The 18,218-nt window shown below is 40.5% G+C and overlaps 1 long non-coding RNA gene across 1 annotated transcript in view; it reads left to right on the forward strand.

The window, feature by feature from the left end:
* Positions 1-3,248: 3,248 nt before the first annotated feature.
* LOC122220225 overlaps positions 3,249-18,218 on the forward strand; it is a 45,803-nt gene continuing 30,833 nt past the window's right edge. Inside the window, exons 1-3 of the long non-coding RNA XR_006202739.1 lie at positions 3,249-3,361; positions 7,862-7,970; positions 9,511-9,701. This is a non-coding gene — a long non-coding RNA (uncharacterized LOC122220225). The remainder of the gene's footprint in view (positions 3,362-7,861; positions 7,971-9,510; positions 9,702-18,218) is intronic.

An 18,218-nucleotide genomic window follows, 5' to 3' on the forward strand; every position in this document is an offset into this window, starting at 1 on the left:
TAAAAAGAAAAATAAGTAATATTCATCTCACAGATTTGTTATGGAGATAAAATGAGCTATTGTATATAAAAGTACTTTGTAAATTAAAGTACCATTCAGATATGAGGGATAATAGGATTAAGTCAAATCAATTTTGTATTGCATTTCTTGAACTAGTCCTGAGATTGTTGAACTGCGTCCAATTTCGTACATGAACACATTATCATGAATGCATTATAGCGCTATTGAGGAAGGCTGCAAGATCAGAATCGTTTGCCCTGGTAAAGAGAAGGCTGAAGTGAGTTTTCAAAACAAACTCCAAGTGTTTGTCTATTCAATAGACAATTGTGAGCAACTCCACGGAGTCCCTGGCCTCAAATTAGAGCAAAAAGGGATTTGGTCCAGACATAAGGAAATGCTTCATGAACATAAAGACTGCGAAACCTACTATTAAGGGAAATTGTGGAGACAAATAACAGCCACAAATAAGTTACTTCATGCTGCCAAATTGACCAAGGAGAAAAAGAAACATGTTTATTTTTCAAAATGTGGAGGTTCTGAAGCAATTAAATATCTTCCCTCACTAAATTGACATATTTTTGGTCTTGATGGCACTATAAAATTAAATTCTTTAGAGGAGGTTTAAAATACAAGACATGGCATCTCTTCTGGGGGAACAAAACACAATGAAGAGGCTATTAAAACTAGAACTATTCAAGAAAATGTATTTGTGGACTACTCTAACGACTCGTGTAAAGAGGAAATGGCCCCAGTGAAATTAAAGCCATCCCATATATACCCGTTCTCACTCCCCCTCAGCTTGCCTCCCCCGCTTCGACAATCACTGTCTGTATTTGAGCATCCACGTCTACTCTGCTGAAGCTGGGGGCCCCAACACCCTTCTTGTCATAGCGAATGGAAGGCAGAGTGGCCCTAAATACCGATATGGATGTTATGCAGAACAGGTCAAAGCCCTAATGCCCTCATAGGCATAGTTTCTGTTGAGCTATACTTTGTATGAATCTTTCAAAAGGTTGGGGCCTTTCTGTGGCGACTGAATACTGACAGCAAATGTAACCTGAGTCCAGTTAGAGGTCACTGACCGTGCTCCATGCTCTACAATAAGCTTATCGGGGCCATCTCTTGAAATAATAGTCACTTCCAGGTCTCCTTCATCTTCTTCACTCTTTACTTTCCTCCCTCCTCCCCCACCAAAGCCCACCCTTCCCTCTCAGGCATGGATCCTTCAGCAAGGTTCTCTCTTTTCTTGGGCTTTTCCTGTTGCCATCACAAAGCCCTCAGTGTCCTTTATGGAGTATCTTCATCTAACCTAGAGTCAAAGGCCATTCTTGCCTCAGGAAAAAAAAAAAAAAAGTTCTAATTTAAATGTTTCCCCCAAAATATAGTTTAAAAATACATGTTAAATACATGTAAATAAGGTATAGTTTTAAAATACATGTTAAATTAATATATGTTGAGGAAAATTGCTAGACTGAGCAATGTCACTTCATAATTGACTTAGGGATTCTGAGAGTGACACGTGTTTCTGTGAGTATGTGGAATCTGTCATGCAAGGCAGTGCTCCTTTGCAGTTTCTGGGTAATTGACTCAGGACTCAATTTTCCTAAAAGATAGAAGTAGATTATACAACAAATGCTTCTATCGAACTCTGCCAAAAGGATTACCAAAATGGACTGGTGCCATCATTGTTCCAGGTTTTATGACATTTCAGGCACTTCTTAACCTTGAGCAATCACATTCTAAGTTCCAAGGTCACATGCAAATAAAAATGATCAGCCTTTTATCGTAGCAAATGTAACCAGCTGATCGTCAGAGACAAACTTATCTTTGCAGAGTATTGCCATACTCTTTAAGGAAACTTTATATAGGTATTTTTCATGGCTGGATATACCTAAGGAAACTATTTAGAGTTTATTCCAGAGTCATTTATTTGCAGTTTTATTAAGCAGTCTCTTCGCAGCATGTCTGCAGTGGTAAAGCACCACACTGGACTTGGGGTGAGTGAGACCCAGCCCCTGTGCTCAGTGGCCAGGAAATGCCCTGAGAAAAATGAAGCAGAGTTCTTTACTCTAATGTATGAGACCTGAGTCATCTAGTCCCCAAACCCCTCTCTGCCTGCATCTTCACTGATATTCCTCCGGCTTTGCTGCACTCTAGCCACACAGGTCTCCTTTCTGTTCCTTAAACTTGCAAAGAGTAAGGCCCTCCTCAGGGCCTTTGTCCTTGACAATGTGTCAGCCTGGCAGTTCCATTGCCATACTCGTGGGCTCCTGCCTCACTTCATTCAGGTCTCTGTTCAGATTTCTCCTCCTCAGTGAGCCTCTTCCACCATCCTGAGAGTGTCCCTGTCACTCACCATTTCCTATCCTTGCTTTAATCTTACACACCTTACACACCTTATAGATTTTATTTTATTCACAGCTATGTCCTCAGTGCCTTGCACAGTATCTGGCACTCACTTGGTGCTCAGTAAAATTCACTAATAAGTGAACGGACGGATGGGTGTTCAACCTAATAGGGTGATTGGACAGATCCACAGATAACCACATACAATCACTACTAGAAGCCTCATACAATCACTACTGGAAGCTGGAAAACTCAGCAGTTTTCTTGGAAGATTCAAATATAAGCCAGGCACTCCATCTGCACAAGCATTCAACCTAAACAAGTTATATATGTTGGGAATACATGCAATGAGACTCAAACTTTTAGTTCCCTCCTTTTTGCTAAGTTCTTATCTGAGTAGGTTTAAGCTGGAACCCAACTGTGACAACGATTTGATGATCTTCTCTGTGAGAATTTTTGAAACATCTCCAAGGCTTGAGTAAGGCAAATAATATGCCTTCAGGACACTTAGCTACCATGATTCCTGAGAAAGAAGGATCAGAGAACTAGCTAGCGTTTATTAAGTGCCCTCTGTATTCCATGCACTGACCTGGAGATTTAGAACTTCACTTAGGTCTACTGCAGGATTCTTATTATGCATTTCTTGAGAAAGCAATCAATACCAGTAGCCTACGAGTCTACGTCTAGCACTTTAGGCATCTCAAGAGATCCAGAAACATACGTGCTATCTCTTGAAACGACTTAACATATTAGTGGGATGTCCACAACTGCTGTAACCAAGAGCCCATGAAATGCACCTGTTAAATTAGAGAAAAGTTATTTCTTTTTCATGTAACAGCCCAAAGAATAGCGTTCTCAAAGGGCTGGACAGGCAGCACTGCCCTGCAAGGTCACCCAGGAACCACTGCTCTGTGAGGTCATCTAGGAACCAGGGCTGTGGGTGTGTTCTAACAATGTCAACATAGTTAGATCCAAGGCGGCTGGTCCAACTGAAGAAGGAAGAAGAAAAGAGAAGGTAAAAAGGCTAAGTGTTGTCATCTTTAAGAAAAGATTGAGGAGTCACACCTGCCACCTTTTCTATCATCTCATTGGTGAGAATTGAGTCACATGGCCACGCTTGAAAAGCAGGCTGGGAAATATAGAGTCTAGCTGAGAAGCATGTATCCAGTTGAATTTGGAGGCAGTCATCCTACTAAGAAGAAGAAGGGGAGAATCGTTCCTGGAGGATGGTTGGCAGACTTTTACCAAACTAGGTTATTAACTGGTTGAATTTTAGGCCCAAGGAATAAGTCCTCTGGGTGATGTGATGGACATTTGCACATTTTTGCCTGCCTAGAACCTTTTGAACAGCTTTCCTGAGTGTGGAGAACTTCCCACTTTACGGCCCCTGCCACCCCATGAGTAAAGGCGGTAGCTTGTTTTTCCCTCATCTCTTGTAGGTAGGGCCTGAGCATGTAACCCAGGCTCTGCTCACCTGACACTGTGCAAAGACTTCAGTTCAGAGCAAGCAGCATGAGGAGCTTTGTGGAATCCATTTTCAGGTGGGGATGGAAGCTGAGGCATTTGATTTGGGGACAGCAGTGGCACTGTTTCTGGTGTCAGTTACTTGAGCACAGTTAACTAAGAAGAGGAAGTTTGGTTGCTCATGGCCAATTAAAAGAGTTTCCTTCCCAACTTTGGACTTGGTTTGGATTTGCTCTGCTTTTCTGTGTAGTCAGAACACAAACAGAAAGTGTATGTTTATTATTCCCCTCGGGCTCTTCCTAGAGGTAAGGGTTCTAACTTGGGATGGGGGTTTTGGTTAACTTTTTAATCAGCTGGGTCCTGGTAATGCTTTTGTGGGATGAAAGCTCTACTGGCATCTCAGTCATCATGGACAATGAATCAATTTAGGACTTGGAGTGAGGTTTTTTATCTTCAGAGATTAAGGCAGGAGTTTCTGAATTTTTTTTTTTTTTTTTTAAGATCTTGCTTAATTAAAGGGCTTCACTAGATTGTGTTCGTCATTGTCAGAGAGCCTCACCTCTGGCTGTTATTGCCTAGGTCAAACTTCTTCTCGTCCCTCAGCTTTGCACTAGAAAAGGGCTCTTTCTCAGCCATGGCTGCTCATACCTCTTGCCAACTAGCACAAGTTGGACAGAATGTTAAAGATGACTCAGAATACATACCTGGGGTGGGAAGATCTAAGAACTCTCATTACGTTCTGTCTTGTTTAATTTATGTTTTTTCATAATCTATGACTACTATTCCCTTTGAATCTTCCATAGATTCTAGTCATAGGCCAGACTCATAACTCAACCCAAATTATTGAACATAAGAAGCATAGTAAGCATTAAATACATATTGGTTAAACTGAATTAAATGAGATTGAAATATACCACCAAGACATAGACCTCTAGGGATTGCTTGATTGCAAAAGCCAGAAACCTACATGACGAGCTAAGGCCAAAAAGGGAAATTTACTGCAAGGATACATGGATTTCTTTAGGAGGGAAATGAAAGACAAGTGGAAACTTACCAGGAATGAGGGAGAATGCTTTTAAAGGTGCTAAGTTTGCTCATTTCTGAAAATTAGCTCTATTGTTCTTTCTCTTTCCAGACTGACTTTTCTGACTTCTCAATGTAATGACAGAAAACAGCATTCCCAACCTCATGTGAATTCTTGCAAGTGCTCAGTATATGTCAACTATAGTTACTGTGTTTCCATCACATGCAACACCTGGGCACTGGCTTTCTTTCAAGTGTCGGACAGACATCATTGTCAAGCAGAATTCTTTCTCACTGACCTTGGATGTTGTCTCACATTCTTCTTCTTCTTCTTTTTTTTAATTAATTTATTTTTGAGAGCGAGAAAGACAGAGTGTGAGTGGGGGAGGGGCAGAGAGAGAGGGAGACACAGAATCCGAAGCAGGCTCCAGGCTCTGAGCTGTCAGTACAAAGCCTAATGCGGGGCTCAAACTCACGAAATGTGAGATCATGACCCGAAGTCAGACGCTTAACCCACTGAGCCACCCAGGCATCCTGTCTCACATTCTTTTAAATATAGAGCTCCAGACAGCCATGGCAACAACTGGTAATAAATGTTTGAGAATGACCATCTGTGTTCTAATTCCTCTTTCATAGGATAGTCCTCTAAATACTTTAAGGTAGTTAAAGGGTCTTCAGTGATTATGTTGCTCTAACACTCAGTATCTATAATTCTTTGAGTTATATGACATGGTTTTGAGCCTCTTAGTAACAGTGGAGTTGTACCAAACCTCATTTAACTTACAGAAATTCAGTGATATCTGTGTTGCACCAAACAACAATTAAGTGTTGATGGTAGGGGGCAGGGACTGAGTGGCTTAGTACGTTGAGCATCCAACTTGGGCTCAGGTCATGATCTCACAGTTCATGGGTTTGAGTCCCGCATCAGGCTCTGTGCTGACAGCTTCAGATTCTGTGTCTCCCTCTCTCTGCCCCTCCCCCACTCGTGCTCTGTCTCTCTCACTCTCAAAAATAGATAAACATCAAAAATTAAAAAAAAAAGGGGTCGGGGGAAATTCCTTTATTCTCCCTCCCTATTTACACTCGAACAAGAAAAAGGGAATCCATAGACAGCATACACAGAGCAACAAAAGGAGTTAATTTTTGGCTGTTGTTCTTTACATGACCCAGGTGCTGGCAATGTAAAGTCAATTCAAGGAATTCCAAAGATAAAGTTGACCATATGTGATTTGTAGTGTGGTGACTTTAGAACTTGTACCCCACTGTCTTCTCTTCTGAAGGTGGTCCTACTTGCTTTTCTTTCACCTAGAGAATAGTCTTGGGAATTTGAAGCAGGACTTCCAATGTGGTCTTTACAGAGAAGACAATGTAGTTCTCACCTCATCAGTTCTAATTTTACATATGCAGCATCTCAGCAGTATGGGGCTCACTGAACACCAGAAGTCCTGCCACTCTTCACATTTACTGCAATAAAACCCAAAATAATGTGCCTCCTCATAACATGAATGCAAATACAGTGCATCAGGCCAGCTTCTGTTCTCATTAACCTTGCATTATCTTACCCCACTAGGTAAAAATCATACTCCAAGGGTGTGCTTTTACTATAACTTACAAGATAACTCGAGGAAAAGCACACTGAAGGGGGCACAGTATCAGGAAAATACTCAGCAAATGTTAGCCTCTTCCACTCTCAGCAGCTGCTTCGTGACACGTAGGTGAACGTCTTTGCTCGAATCACTAGTATTTTTTGTTATTGTTTCTGGTCCATGGTTCAAGGCTGTCCCGGTCTTTCTGGTCCAGGTCCCACCATCTAATCTGTTTGCTCTTCCTCCCTGGTTTGCATGCTTCTCACTTGCCAACTGACTTCTTGACAGCATTTTCTTACCTTTTCACATGTTCAAACTGGGTGGGAGATGGAAAGGTAGCACCCACCTGGAGCAATGTGCAATACTGGTAGTTACACACTTCTCTCACGCTGTTTGAGAGTGCCATGTGGTTAAAAACATTATAACACGTCATTTAATGATTTTTTAAAAAAATCACACGTGTTGAAATAACTTTCTAGGCTCAAGATGCAGATGCTCCTGCCCAGGGCTCTGTGTCAACAAACTGAGACTTCGATAACTTTTCTGTCCCTGTAAATGTTCAGTTTGACCAGAAACAAAGTATATCCAGGCTGCCAATTCCCAAACGCCAAGCCAACTCTGGGTCCTCTCACCCCAAACAAGGTTGGCTGTGTGACACCAGAAAACTAGATCTTTCTTATTTTTCTCTTGTTTGTTCTTGATTCTTTATCTTATAAAAGTTTCCTGTCTTCGGCTTCATTTAGCCGTTCTTGGAAAGGAGACTGTCTGCTTCATGAAGTGTAAATAAAGTTCATCTGTATCACCTAAATTATCTTCTTTCATCATTTTTTAACACATGTAGCAAGTTGAAACAATAGAACACCATCCTATGGCTGATCTTGTTAGTAAAGACTCTCAAGTAGCGGAAGAGAAATAAAGGAACAAGAGTTACTATTTTGTTGTGGTTCATCCACTTTCTCTCAAGTTTGAGATAGACTGAGTTTAAGAATCTGCTTCATTGTAGGGCTGGGTGGCTCAGTTGGTTGAGTGTCTGACTCTTGATTTCAGCTCAGGTCATGATCCCAGGGTCATGGGATCAAGCCCTGAGTCGGGCTCCGGGCTGAACGTTGAGTCTGCTTAAGATTCTCTGTCTGTCTGTCTGTCTCTCTCCCTTGCACATGAACATGCACATGCGCTCTCTCTCTCACACACACACATTCTCTCTCTCTCTCTAAAATAATCTATTTCACCACACCTCCACATCTGGCTCTGCTTCCAACTGCTTTGGTTATAGTCACACCTGTACTAAAGGAAGAAACTACAAAAAAAAAAAAAAAATCACAGAAGGCTCTATCAGAAGATCTCCCAAATGATTAAGAATGTCAACCCCATACAGAAAATGAAGCCCTTCAAGAGGTTTGAGATAACCCAAACGAAGAGAGAATTTATTTGCCCTATTTCAGGAAGGCTTTTGATACCATGTGATACAGAAGAACAATGTCCAAGTACAGGATAGACAAGAAGAGAAAGAGAAAAAGGAAGAGAGAGGGGAGCTGTAAAGAGGACTACCAGGTGAGCTCAGGCTTAAAGTGACTCAATTTGCATACAGCTAATCTAAAAATAGAAAACAGAATAGGAACATGAAGCCCTAATGTGCCATTCTCTCCTTGCAATTTCCAAAGGTGAAGGTCAGTATTTGACAGAGGTTAATTAAGAAACACACATGCAAACAACACATATACACATATTCATAATGTTTTATACACATATTTATTTTATATATATTTATGTATACAAAATACCACCTACAATTTTTTGGCCTGATCTCTAATGTACAGAAGAGCAGTGTGGATAGAGCACTGTTCTAGGATAGGGCATATCCTGGGACAGAATATCCCAATTTGAGTCCTTACTTGACCACTTGCTGTTTACCTTGACTAAAATTTCCTGAGTCTCAATTTTCTCATATTTGAAACTGACACAATAACAGAGAAGTGACAACATGTTGTGTTCTGTAAAGTCTAGGCAAGTTATTCATTATTAGGAAACACCTGACCATTGACTTTATGGCTCCCAGCCAAATACTTCCACAATCCTACCAAGATCCATGAATGTCATCTCCTTTCAATTATTTATTAGAAAAATGAGCATAAAGAAAAATTCCATTTTTTGAAGAATTCCTGACTGTGCTGTTTGTGTTGATTTCACTGATTTTTCAATACTTAGGAGAACAGGAATAATGGAAACATCAACAAAAATAACTCAGAAAAAGTACAGTGGCAGGGCTCCTGGGTGGCTCAGGTGGTTAATTGTCTGACTTTGGCTCAGGTCATGATCTCACTGTTCGAGGGTTCAAACTCCGCAACTGGACTCTGTGCTGACAGCTCAGAGCCTGGAGCCTACTTCAGATTCTCCCTCTCTCTTTGCCCCTCCCCCCACTCACGCTCTGTCTCTCTCTCAAAAATAAACAAAACATTAAAAAATTTAAGAAGAAAAGAAAAAGAAGAAGTAGGGTGGCCCGATAACCAATTCTAATATGTATTTTCACACCTCAGAAAAAGTAATTCATTGTGTGATGCTATGGTGGGACCATCCCCTGGGCTCCTCTGTCCTAGACAAGTTACATTATTATCAGTTCAAGTTAAGAGTTGGAAATAGAAATACCTCCAAATATTTTAAGGATACAAGAGTTTTAATATAGGGAAATGGGTACTTATGCAGTGGTTCCAACACTCACCCTCCTCTTGATAGCTTTGCTTGTCAGCAGGGAGAAAAAAATCAGGAATTTCAATGTGTTACTAAGAGCAAGTGTTCAAGGTCCCAGGGGGAATGCTCATGATGGTTGGATCTGAACTCCTGAGCTGATGGTGGTACTTTGTGTTGTAGGGAGTCAGGAAGACACAAACACTGGATTGCTTTTTTCACTTATGAACCTTTTTAATGAGCGACACTAAGGTCTGATGCCACCACTCTGGCTATTCAGTGTATAATTTTAAGAGCGATGAAAACGTTTTAAAAAGCAGAGGTGAAACAAAAATATTCTTTGCCACTAGAGAGAGAAACAAACACACAAAAAGAATTATTTAACTGCCATCTCTCCTTTTTAATATAGAAATTTCCAGATGGGCAATTTTGGTGGCCTTTAAAGCGAAGTTGAGGGAACTTCAAGATGATTACCCTGACTTGAGACTGGAAAGTACCCTTAGCACTGTTCTGGATGGAGCTTAGAGTGCCGGGCGCATGCAGCCTCACTGAAGCTGAAATTGAAAGTTGGCTCTGAAATAACGGATTTTATAAAATTCGGTAGGTTGAATCTTAAAGGATAAAAAAATTCTCTACATTTTTTATATAGATGTATTCTATGATTTTACTATCAAGATGTTTGTACTAAATACTGTTTCCTTGCTGGTACCTTCTCCTCCAAGGCTTGACCCACTTGTGCTTAGTGTTCCTCCTGCAATCCTAGGCAAACAGTTACTGTTTTTCTTAGTTGACAAACATTATTTGAACTGCCACCCCTATGATGAGAGTCCCTATGATGAGAGTCAGGTAAGGAACAGCCTGGGGCCGGGCAGGGAGGAAATCCATGTGCATGTATAAATTTGCATCCCTTCCTGTTCTTGCTTCATGCATTTCACAGCAAGTAATGGCAATGGGAGATTGGTCACACACTCTCTCCATCTGGTACATGGGTATCTGCTGTTGTCAGAGTGGTTTGTTTCTGACGGTTACAGCTGCTGGATCAACACTTATTTTTTTCAAAATGACTCAGATCTTTATGTTCTGTTGCTTTAGGGTAATACCTATGACAAATATTAGGATGTGATGGTGCAGGGCTAGAAAGAGTGGACGTGACAACCAGCACTTACTTTTAGGAAGTAGTATCTGAAGACCATAACTCTTGTCTGATGACTCAGCCACCCAAATTCCAGATACCTACGTGCCATATTCCTATAAACATCGGACATTTCCCCCTATAACGTATCGTTGTGTTAGAAAGGTGAAACAGTCGAATGCTATAACAAAAGTTTTGGCATCTCAAGAATCCCTGTGCTGGGACTACGAGGTGTAGTTGTGGTCAATTCTAAGCATGGATGGCACTGGTATTAATTGAGCGTATCTATTGGGACTTACAATGTCCCAGGCTTACAGGTTTATGTGGGACAACCCTATGAGATAGGCACTATTTTTCTAATTCCCATTTTACAACGGAAACTGGTGCACAAAGCGGTTCAGTAATTTGTTCAAGGTCACGCAACAGTGGTATCATCAGAAGCTGCATCTCAGCCTTTGGGATCAGGTTTCTTCCTAAATTTCTGTTAAGGTTACTACTGTGCTTGTTCTGATAACCCAGCTTCAAAGCGTTGGATCTGGGAGAGATTGGAGAAGTTTTAGAGCTACCCATTCATTCTAGGGTTGAGGACAATGAAGACAAGAGAATGTTAAGATGACTGTCCTGAGGCTCCATATCCGGGTCATGGCAACACCAAGACCATCAGCAGTGTTGTTTTTTCTATTACATCACACTTTGGCTTTTCTCTGCCCATTGTTCTTTATTGCTAATGAATCACCAAGTCTTACCTGCTTCCTTCCTAGCTTTTCCGATCTCTGTCTCCCCCTTCCTCTCCCCACTGCTGTCACCAAATCCAGGCACTGGTTACCCTCCCCTAGAAGATTATGATTGACCAGCCTCAGGACTGCCTGTCTCTCTTACTTCAGCTGGGCAGCTATGAAAACAAAAGTAATTAGTAATTACAAGCTCCACCTTTCAAAAAAATGTGTGTCTCAACCATTCAGTCATTTCCTAAGTGTTGCCCAGTTTCTCCTTTGTAATTGTAATTGTTATTTTTTAAAACATCTTTAAACATTATTAATGCTCATTGCAGCAATTATTAAAACACAGTTTATGCTAAGCTAGAGCTTTGGTGTTGTGCTGCGTGAGCCACACATCCTTACTAACTTGTTCCTTGTCCTTGACAAAAATTACATATTTTATTACTTTTGCCCAACCTTAAAAAAATTTAGACATAAAATATGTTCGTTACAGACAACCCATTGCATATAAATAATTACAGAAGAAATTAAAATACTTAGAATCATATTCATCCAAATCAGAGCTAACACATTGTTGTGCATTTTTCTCTTATTTGTAAATTTTTCTTTTCTTAATATAAAAATTTGGGAAATCCTAATTTTCCTCTCTGGCAAACTGTGGATAGTAAACCTCTTTCACAAGTTTGTTGGATGGATGAACTGAGAATATATATAAATATACCTGATGTATAGTATTTGCTCAATAAACGGTGGCTATGAGCTGTTTTTATATTTAACTCTCCAATCTGGAATTAGGTTTTTTTGTTAAGTTTATTTATTTATTTTGAGAGATTGGGGGGAGGGGAGGGGCAGAGAGAGTGAGAGAGAATCCCAAGCTGGCTCCGCACTATCAATGCTGAGCCTGGCAAGGGCTCGATTCCATGAACCACCAGAATGTGACCTGAGCCGAAATCAAGAGTGGGATGCTCAACTGACTGAGACATCTGGGCACCCGTGGAATTAGTTTTGATTTCAAAAATGAAATAGGGGAATAACTTCATTTTTTTCCCAAATGGTTAAGAAATTGATTTGGGGTGCCTGGGTGGCTCAGTAGGTTAAGCATCCAACTCTTAATTTCAGGTCGTGATCTCATGGGTGGTGAGACCAAGCTCTGTGGTGTGGACCCTGCTTGGGATTCTCTGTCTCCCTCTCCTTCTCTGCCCCTCCTGCCTGCACTCTCTGTCCTCTCTGTCTCTCAAAATAAATAAATATTGAAAAAAAAAAGAAAGAAATTGATTCAATTTTTTAAAATTAAACTTTCGATTTTGAGGTAATTGTAGATGTGCATGTAGTTGTGATAAATAAAACGAGAGATCTTCTGCACCCCTTTTCTCAGTTTCCCCCAGTGTACTGCAGTACAATACCAACCAGGATACTGACATTGATACAATCGATATACAGAACATTTATTTCTACCACCAGGAAGACCCCTCCTGTTGGCTTTTCATGGGCACACTCACTTCCCGCTCACTTCCCTCCTGCTCCCATCCACTTCCTTAACCCCCTTCAACCATCAATCTATGCTCTGTTTCTATAATGTTGCCATTTCAAGAGTGTTATAGAAACGTACTCATACAGTATGTAACTTTTTTGGATCAGCTTTCTTCACTTAGCAGAATTCTCTAGAATGTGACCATTTTAAGTGCAAAATTCAAGAAGTTTTTACTCAGACTGTTAGCTGTTTTGTTGTAACAATTATTTCCTTTATTGCTTACTTTAGGGAGAATAGGCCCGTTTAGGAGTCACAATGTCTCCATCAATTAGTCTCTTTTCAAGTTCACGGAAGTGTTTTGTCATTTTACTGTGTATTATTTGTTATATTTATTTTTGTGTAATATATACATAATACATATTTTGGAACTCCCTAACTTAAAATTTATTGGAAATATATTTTTTGAGCATGGTCTGCAAAAATTCTTGATTTTAAAAAGTGCCAATTTCTCAAATTCTCTAAAATAGTTAAGTTTACTGTTCTTAAAGGTTTTTAAATTTTTCTGTATTAAATTCTCATTTTAAATTGCCTGTTAGGACATGAAGGGATATATGGGGCATTGTATTGCCTCCTTGTCCCTATAGATGCATCCCCTCCCGTGCTGGCTTTATTTAATAGAGATTTAATTACACATCCTATTTGGTAAGAGAGACAAATGAATGAATCTTGCTGACAGAAAAAAAACATTGAAGAATTATACCTGTGGCATGACACATTTGGCTGATATGTCCTAAAGATATAACACATTGCTTACATTGGCAAGGAGGGAAGGATAATTTATGTGGTGCTCTCTAAATACTGTGTTTGTTATAGTTAACTGTTTGTGAGATTTATTTATTTTGCACTTGAAATCACTGTGTGAATCTTATGACCCCAAAGACATAAATAAACTCCGTATTTCTGGCATTCTCTTACTAACCCTGATGACATATGGTCCTAACTCCAGAATTTGTGTTTTTTTTTAAATTTTTAAAAATGTTTATTTATTTTTGAGCGAGGGAGAGAGACAGAGTGTGAGTTGGGGGAGGGGCAGAGAGAGAGGGAGACACAGAATCTGAAGCAGGCTCCAGGCTCTGAGCTGTCAGCACAGAGCCGGATGTGGGGCTCGAACTCAGAGACTGTGAGATCATGACCTGAGCCGGTCAGACACTTAACTCACTGAGCCATCCAGGCGCCCCCAGAATTTGTGTTTTTATAAATACAAATATATAAAATCAAGTTTACTGAAGTATAACTTAACACACAACAAAATGTGCCCATTTTAAGTACAAAATTCAAGAAGTTTTGACAAATGTATATATCTGTATCACCACCAGCACAGCCAAAATAAAAAACATTTTCATCAGCCCCAAAAGTTCTCTTGTATTCCTTCCCAGTCAATTTTCTCACCCACCCCCAGCCTCTGGAATCCACTAATTTGTTTTCTGTCATTATAGATTAGCTTTGTCTTTTCTAGTGCTTTATATAGATGGATTCATACAGTATGCACTCTTTTGCATCTGGTTTCTGTAGCTCAGCATAATGTTTTTGATGTTCACCCATGTTATTGAGTGTGTCAGTTCTAGAATTTGTATTTTTATTAGGGCTACTCATGCATTCATTCAAGAAACATCTGCTATGTGCTAGGCACGGTTCTTGACGATGAAACAATTGTGAATAAAAAGAAGACAAATTCCTGCTTGTGGAGCTTGCATTTTAGCAGAGATTCGAAGCAAAAATTTCCTATATGTACACACAACTGGAATGATTGCTATAGTGAAAGACAAAGCAGGAAATGAATATTAGGGAATGCTTGGAGCTTCTAGAAAATATTATCTGGGAAAACATCACTGGAAGTGTATTTTTGAATATAGAAGGAGATGAAGGAGCAAGCACAAAGATATTTAGGAGAAGAACGTTACAGGCAGAAAGCAAGTACAAAAATCTTGACACCTGCCTGGAGAGTCTAAGAAACCCAGATGGGCTGAAGTAGAAAAAGGAAGGGAAGAGAAGTGAGACACGAGGTCAGAGACATGGGGGTGAGCATTACAGGTTTTTTTTAGGACCCTATAAGCAGTGTAAGGGTTCTAACTTTGAGTGACATGGGAGACATTGGAGGCTTTGAGTGGTAAAGTGACATGGTCTGACTCACATTCTCAAAGGATCACTTTGGTTGCTGTACTGAGAAAAGACTGTAGGAAAGTAGGGAGACTGGTTAGGAAGCAGTTGCAACAATCCATGCAGGAGACGATGATAGCTTGGACGGAGTGACAGTGGTGCAGGAGTGAGGAGTGGCCCCATTTTCAGCATATTTTAAAGCTAGAGTCAACAGTATTTGCCAATTGACTGAATGTGTAGTGTGGGAGAAAGAAAAGAGTTAAGGATGACTCTAGGGTTTTTGGCCTGAGTAAAGGGAAGTACAGAGTTAAGACTAGGAAAGAAAAGAGAGAAATTAGTTGTGGTATGAGGAAGAAAGACACGAGTTCACTTTAGACATGTTAAATTTGAAAAGCCCATTGTTGAATGAGCAGATAGGAGCCTGGACTTTAAAGGAGAGATTAGGATTAGAAACATGCATTTGAGGTCAACAGCAGCATGTAGATGGTTTTTGAAGTCACGAGAGTGGATGATATAAACAAGTGTGTGCAGAGGAGGAGGAGTCTATGGATCAAGTTGTGAGACAGTCCAACTTTTAGATATTGTGAAATGAGGATGAACCAGTAAAGGAGACTTAAAGGAGGAGCTAGGGTAATGGAGGTAATCCAAAAGAGCATGCATCTTGGAAATCAAGTAAAGATAGTGATTCCAAGAAAAGGAGTATCAACCATGTCAAATGATGCTGATAGTTCAAATAAAATAAATGAGAATCGGCCTTTTGATTTATCAACTGGAAGGGAGGTCATTGGTGACTCTACAAATCATTTAGCGAAGTGGTTGGGTGAATTCCTTATCAGAGTGAATTTTAAAAAGAATAGGTGAGAGGAAATGAGACCTTTTTTTTTTTTTTTTTTTTTTTTTTTTTTTTAGGGATTTCGCTATAAAGGGAGCATCAATATGTTAGTATGATTGGATGGGAAAGTGGAATCAAGGGAAGGAGTCTTTGAGATGGGAGAATTTTTTTGCTAATGGGAATGATCCAGTAGACAGGGAAAAATTGACGAAGCAGAGAAAAAGAGGTGCTAAAGTGATAGAGAATGGAATCCAGCACAAAAGGGGAGGGTTTGGCACTAAATAGAAGCATAGACCATTGATCCAGAAGGAAAGGCAGAGTATATGGTCCCAGATGTAGGCAGGTGAAAAATGGAGAGCTTAGTGGAAGTTGTCTTTTTGTAACTTCTATTTTAAGAGTTAAGGAAGGAGCAAAGGTGGTAAAGCAGAGAGAGAGGGTGGAGGATGAGACCTTGGCTATTTGAAAGAGACAAGGTAAAAACTTAAGAAAGTGAAAGGTATAGCCAAGTGAGTGCATAGACTAGGGACACATAGCATTATTATTCAATAGCACTAAGTGCCTGCCCACTTGAAATTTTGGTTATGCTTTAAGGGAGGATCAGTCAACAGGGTCCTGTGCTTATCTTAAGCCTCAGTCATCCATGAGAATGTACCTGTGCCATATATGCAAAATGGAAGAGTTGTGTTCATTTAGAATTTAGGTGTTTCAGTTACCTTTTGCTGCATAAAAATCCTCAGCCATAGCAATTTTAAAGCAACAATTTGTTATTTCTCATAAGTCTGTGGTTTGACCTGTTGTTTCTTCTGTTTCACAAGGGATCAGGCAGGGCTATATTAACATGGTGGATTTGACTGGGCTGGAATGTCCACAATAGCTCCCTCACAAGTCTGTATCTTGGCAAGATGGCTGGCAGACTGGGCTGGGATGGCTGGACTTCTCTGTCTCTGTGTAGTCTCAGGACTTTTCTCTTCCACCTGGCATCTCCAGCAAGGAGTCAGACTTATTGCATGGCAGCTCAGGGTACCAAAAGTAAAGGAGCAGAAGCTTCTAGTAGTTTTTAAGTCTGATGCCTGGAACTGGCACAGCATCACTTCTACCACATTCTGTTGGCTACCCTGAAGCTGTGTTACCTTTGGGGCTATTGTTGGAGACTAGCTATCAGAATCTATCCTGTGACTTTCACTGATTCACATCTCTCCCATACGTAAAACATATTTATTCCCTTCCCAAGGCTTTAAAACTTTACCTTATGATAGTGTCATGCTTGGGTTTTTAAGTGTAGCATGCTGTCAGTGGGTGTGTTTGATGCTCCTTGGGTGTATCTCTTCTGGATCCGAAGATGTGTAAAGAGACAATTTAAAGGTGAGTGGGGCAGGGAGCAAAAGAGTCACTGGTCCATAGCAATTCTAAAATCCAACAGGGCACGTAAACCAATTTTCTCCATCCCAGGAGTAAAAAATACACATTTACTGAGGAAGAGATTTGCTCGCTGGGAATAGTTCTCCTTGTGTCCTTGCTCTCTTCTTTGAGCTCTTGGCTACACATAGACCATCCTTCCTTTTCCATAAGACATGGCCATGTTTGCATCTCAGCCTGATTGTTGCCTGTTTTATAAGTTGGGGCCTAAATGTCTGTTTTCCTTTTGAAAACAGGAAACATTTGTCCTTTTAGGTCCAAGCTTATATAATTCCTTTAAAAACTTGGTTGGTTTTTAAATTATCACTTATAACCCACTTCACTGAACAAAAGCCTTGTTCTGTTTGGAAATCTCCTTAGCAAGTTTCACTCTTCATTAACTACCCTTTCTAACTATGATAAAACAGGTGACAGTGTTTTCAGTTGATTGGCTAGTACATAACCCAGGTCCCCTGTTTTCCAGTTCCCAGTAGCAATTTTTTTGCTGTCCTTCCAATCTTCACTAATGGTGTTGCTAAGGCTCTTCTACCTTCTGGTCCCACAGATAATGCCACAGACAATGCCACCAATTTTAGGTTTCTGTTAGGTCAGCACAGAACTGGTAGGAGCAAATTTCTATTTGTCTACTGCTGCATTGTGAATAGCCCTAAAACATAATGCCTGAAAGCAACAGCAGTGTGTTATTTCTCATATTTATGTGTATTGACCATTCATCACCTGGTGTTAGCTGAGGCTGCTATCATCTGGGGCTCAAATGAGCTGGTGTCTTGGCTCTGTGAGACGTCTCTTCTCCATATGACCCCTTTGTGTGGAGTCTCCACAGAATCACTTGAGCAGGGTAGCTGAATTTCAAACAGTAGCTTAGGGCTCCCCAAAATGCAAGCAGGAGGCTGCCAGACCTTCTTAAATCATAGCCCTGGACTGGCACAGTATTACCTCCACTGTATTCTGTTGTTAAACGTGAGTCACACAGCAGCCAGGTTCAGTATGGGAGGATATAACAGGACCCTGGAAGGTATGTTTCACCGGGAGCTGTCTTTGAAGATCCAGACACCATACCAGATGGGGTGAGTGAAGTGGAGGAGCCAAGGAAGCGGAGAAAACACGTAAGTGAATAATTTTAATGATGAAACATGGAATCTAAGCTAAATAGGGAGAGAATGAAGGGTTGGTGGGATGGGGAGGATCGGTGTAAAGGTGACAGAACCACTGGGTCCTCACAGAGTTGAAGAAGTCTTTTACTGAAATACGAGAGACAGAGAGCTGGAAAGTTCGGAGGTATTGTATGGAGAACGAGAAGCTGAAAACTGGATTCTGGAATGATTATAGGGAAGTAGATACCAAAGACTAAGGTAGTGGTTCTCATCCCTGGCTATACATTGCCATCACT

Source organism: Panthera leo, chromosome B2 (genome assembly GCF_018350215.1).
Source record: "Panthera leo isolate Ple1 chromosome B2, P.leo_Ple1_pat1.1, whole genome shotgun sequence".
In the NCBI taxonomy this organism is placed as follows: Eukaryota; Metazoa; Chordata; class Mammalia; order Carnivora; family Felidae; genus Panthera; species Panthera leo.